Below are 4,891 nucleotides of genomic sequence, written 5' to 3'. Positions count from 1 at the left end.
TTAAACACATGATCTAGCAAGTGTAAGGATAGATCTTGAGAAATATGTAATGATCATCCTTAATGTAAATCATGAACTTGAAAATAAACTTGTTTTAGTGTATGATGATTATTTCTACAAGATATAAGTCTTGAAAATAAAAGATTTCAAGAATAATATTTTCAAGAAACTAAAGTTTACTACAAGATTTAACATGATCATGGTGTTTAAAGGAAGTAAACATGTTTCAAGTGTTAAATCAAAGCTAGAAACATATTGTTAACAAGAAAAATACAAGAAGAAGTATTTTTAGAAAATCTTCATACAAGTTGTGAAGAACTAAAATCTTCAAGAATGAGTTTTATAAACTATAAACTATGTTTTTAACGGTAACTTAACCTACTAAATAGCATACTAAGTTACTACAAATTTTTACAAAGTTTCAAGTTCATGTCATAGTGTAAATATATTATTTTTGGCACATGGTAAGTCTTGAATGATTTGTTGATAAATGATGATGATTTTAAAAGAAAATGATATGCTTTGAAAGCATGGAAACCTCCATTTTTAGGGGAAACTATGGTAACATTTTTCTAAAAATTAAACACTTAGAAAAATATTCCCAAATAAATATTTACAAATATATTTTAAACCATGGATTTTTCACATAAAAGTTTGCCATAATTTTTGTTACAAAATATAAATATTGGAGGTTGGTTTTTTTTTTATAAATAAAAGTGACTTAATACGTATTTAGGAAATATATATTCAGAAGTCACCATGTGTGTGATTGCTTGTATATTTTGTGTATTAGTTACATTATTTTAGGACATGAAATAATATAACTCATCAAAATACCCAAAAATTACAATCCAAAATATTACCAAAATTCCAAGAATATGAATATACAAGCTATACACAAAATATTGGTGAAACCGAACTAGAGAATATAACTTACAAAATACTCCGGAAATAATATTCATATGTATGTTTTGGTAAATAATATTTTGGACACCAAGTGAATAAAAATATGATTTTTACAATTACTACAAGAATATATCATATTTTTGACAGGAGAAAAATATATTATTATTGGCAAGTATAAATATATATTTTTCTGGAAATTTTTAGAAGATATATTATTTTTGAAAGAAATATATATTTTCTCAACAAACATGAAATACAATATTTTTGGGTGAAATACAGTTAAATATGAACTATATCGTTTTTGGAGAAAGATAAGTTTATATATATTTTCTAAGTTAGACTTGAAAATATATTACTTTTGGAACTTATACGAAAATACAAATATTTTGCCAAAGGAAAATTATAAATAATTTTTCTAAGTAATATTTATTGAAATATATATTTTGGAAATATATATTGGTGAACTTTTATTAAAGATAATATTCCGTAATAATTAATGCAAAATTAAGTATAAGAATACTTAATAAATACAATAAAGATACGTATTCTCGTACGTATAAATACACACCGGAATACGACCCCAAATACATGGCAAAAATATACAAGTATAAGATACCCCCATCCTTGGGAAGTAAATTACAAGTATAAATACTTGAAAAATATTAAGTTAAAATATCTTGCTATAACAATTATTCCAAAATTTAATGAATATAATTTAAGTTAAAATATTTATTATTTTAACAAATAATTATATAACTTGGAATAATGTTGAAGACACAAAGAAACATAACTCAAAGACACTAACTAATACTAGGTCAAGGCACGACCCGCTCGTTTAATAGACCATAGTACATTGTAGGTAGTCGTGCACACTAGTAGCAGCGTGAGTTACGTCGGATTGAAGAATGCAAAACTGTGAGTTCATGTCCCCCTTTTCTCTTAACTGTTTTTGGTTTTATAACTCTCGGGGGTGGAATACATGTTACGAATGTTTAAACGGTATTAAATGAGTTAATTAGATCATGTGAGCATAGATTGAATTTGAAATGCCATTAATTCTTAATTAGGGACGAAGGTTAGATCTAACGGGTACGACCGAACCCCACTCATGGTACTTATGTGACCACTTGAGTGCTTCAGTGTCCCAGTCGAGGTGAATCGACAATAGTCAAGGTGAATTGACATGGTCAAGGTAAATTGACATAGTCGAAGGGGAATTCGACATAGTCGAGGGAATCGACGAGGGTATAAGCCTACTCATTTCGAGTGCTCCCTATATCTTCACATGTTTTAATGTCCTTGCAAAACTTTAATTTAATACGTTCATAAATGCTTTTCATACCTCTTTTCAAAGGAGTTTCTCAAGGTTTACAAGGTTTTCAGTACTCATACAAAAGGTATGAACTCGCTCAACTTTTGTTGATGTTTTTCCAAAATTACATGTATTTCAGGTAACAAGTTGGATCTTGGGTGCTGGTGTCATTTCTAGAAGTAAATTCCAAGTTTAGATGTCATCCACTTTCGTCGATTTGTAACTTAGTCGAAGGTTGTGTTTAAGTCTTGAATAAATGGTGCTTGTAATACTTTAAACTTAATGAATGGATGAACATCGTTTTGATCATATAGTTGTTTATTATAATTGAATGCAATGGTATTAAACAAGTCACACATCATACGCTTCCGCAAAAGTCAGGATGTGATAGTTTGGTATCAGAGCCTCGATTGTAGTGAACTAGGATTCCTTCTCGAGTCTAGACTACAATCATTAGGACTCTCCCACAAAAACATTTTACAAAAAGGTTTTTCATTGCATTCACGTAAGCGTCAAGATCCATGAGTCAAACATTTTTCAAGGAAAAGACAAGGCAAGGACTTTAGTAGGGAGGAGAATACCCCAAATTAAGGTGCCAGTTAAGGCATAGTCTATGTGAGATAGACTTGCCAAAGACAAATGACCCCCCCCCCCGAAAGGACAAACGAGAGTTATATGTGATATGATTCATCTATTTGCCTGTTTATGCTAAGTAACATATTTATTTATTGATATATATATATACGTATAAGTGTACGGAATAATTATTGACGTGAATGAGATACCTTCGACTTTGAATCCTATTATTGCTCTTGACTCGCATGATGAGAATGTCGACCTCGCGTTTATTACGAAGCTCATGACTGGAGTGATTACCAATCAAGATCCTGAGCTGGTTCCGTAGAAGATGGCTGTTCTTCCCGGATGCGAAGGTGTCTGACTACGGTAGTGACGGCGAGGCGGAGGAGGCAACCTCGGATAACAACCTTATCAGCAGGCTGGGGTCCCTGTGGCTTTTGTGGAGCAAGATTGAAGACGCACTTGACCAGACAAGGAAAGATGAAGTACTCATCTTGAAGGTGCCCCTCCAACTACTAGGAATTCTCCTTATTCCTATTATGTTTAATCAACGTGCCTATTCACGCGTAACGATAACGGATGTTAGCGCGTGGACCACCGCAATGGTCCTTTCCATGACAGAGGTGTGAGGACGGTAGTGTCCCCTCTTTGGTTGATCATCTGCTTGGACGAGGGAAAGTTGGGGTAACTGTGCAATACAATTTATTATTACGGGGGCCCACGTAATAACGACTTTGTTAGGATCGGAGGCTCTCATGACTGTGTTTGTTTGTATAATTTGTACATTAAGATAAAATAAAATAATGTAAAGTGCAGCGGAAATGAATACAAACTTTGTAAACACAATCAAAGAAGAGAATAGTATGATAAACAAATGCTTCACATTAAGTCGAATGATTGAATTACAAAGCAAATGTTTACAAGCATGCTTACAATACTAAACTCCCCCTCAGCCTGATGCTCCAAGGTTGGTTGCACAAGATGAAAGAATTAGACATGAGAAGAAGAACTTGCTCAGTCAATCGAATGTAACAGTACAGAGTACAATTACATTTATAGGTAGTCCAAACCACTGGGCATCTCAGCTGACGTCACCATGAAAGTGACATTTAACAAACTAACAAACTCTATCTACTGATCTATACAACTACTGCTTTGCTAACTACTGATGTTACATTACATTACACAAGATGAATAAAACTGCTGCTGCATCATTCCACTGTTGTGAACCCAGCAGTACTTGTCATGATCAACAGTGATTGACTCAAGGCAGTAGATTGGGCAGCAGGGCTTTAGTCTTCATCAGTCTTTGATCAGATCAGCAGTTTTCAGTGTCAACAGTTGTTGATAAAGGCAGTACTTTGGAGTATATCAGATGTTGGAGCCACAGTCAGGGGGAAAGCTTATAGTAAACAGCTGCTTATTGTGAATCCATTGTTGTGATCCGGTTTTGGCTTTCATTATCTGTTCCTCTGGTAGGGTTCAATCCCAACAATCTCCCCCTGGAACAGATAATGCCAAAACCCTTCATTATTCTGGATTTTTATTTCTCATCAGAAGTTCCTTAGCTTGTCTTTTAAATTCTTTTTCAAAATCCTTGGAACTTGAGTCATCCTCATCCCTGCACAGTGAAAGTTCAAGGAGATCCTGCAAATCTTCAACACTAAGGCCTAGTGCTTCTTTCCTTGATATGTACTTCACTTCGCCATTGGATCTGACCAAGGTCAGTACGTGGGTCTTTTGATCAGACATCCACTTTAGTACTTTTAATCCTAATGGGTTCCTTGGGAGAGATTTATTTCCAGATGAGTTTGGAGATGTTGGCCTTGTGAAAAGTTGTAAACTATCAGACATTTGTTTGAGGGCCTTCTCAATGACATCATTTGCTGCAGCTATGTCTTATGCAGTTTCCTTTTTCAGTTTGCTCTTGTCTCTTTTGTTGATCTGGCTCAATGTCTGATATTTCTGAAGTGCTTGGTGATGCAGGCTTGGTTAATACCTTTTTGAAAAGGTTTTGAAGTCTTACTGAGCTCTCTTCTTTTAGACCCATTTTCTTGATGGTTTCTGTGATGTACTCTGCTTCCTTTTCCTTTA

Source organism: Helianthus annuus, chromosome 1, assembly GCF_002127325.2.
Source record: "Helianthus annuus cultivar XRQ/B chromosome 1, HanXRQr2.0-SUNRISE, whole genome shotgun sequence".
NCBI lineage: Eukaryota > Viridiplantae > Streptophyta > Magnoliopsida > Asterales > Asteraceae > Helianthus > Helianthus annuus.
The sequence above is the reverse complement of the archived record's forward strand: the minus strand, read 5'-3'. Positions refer to the sequence as shown.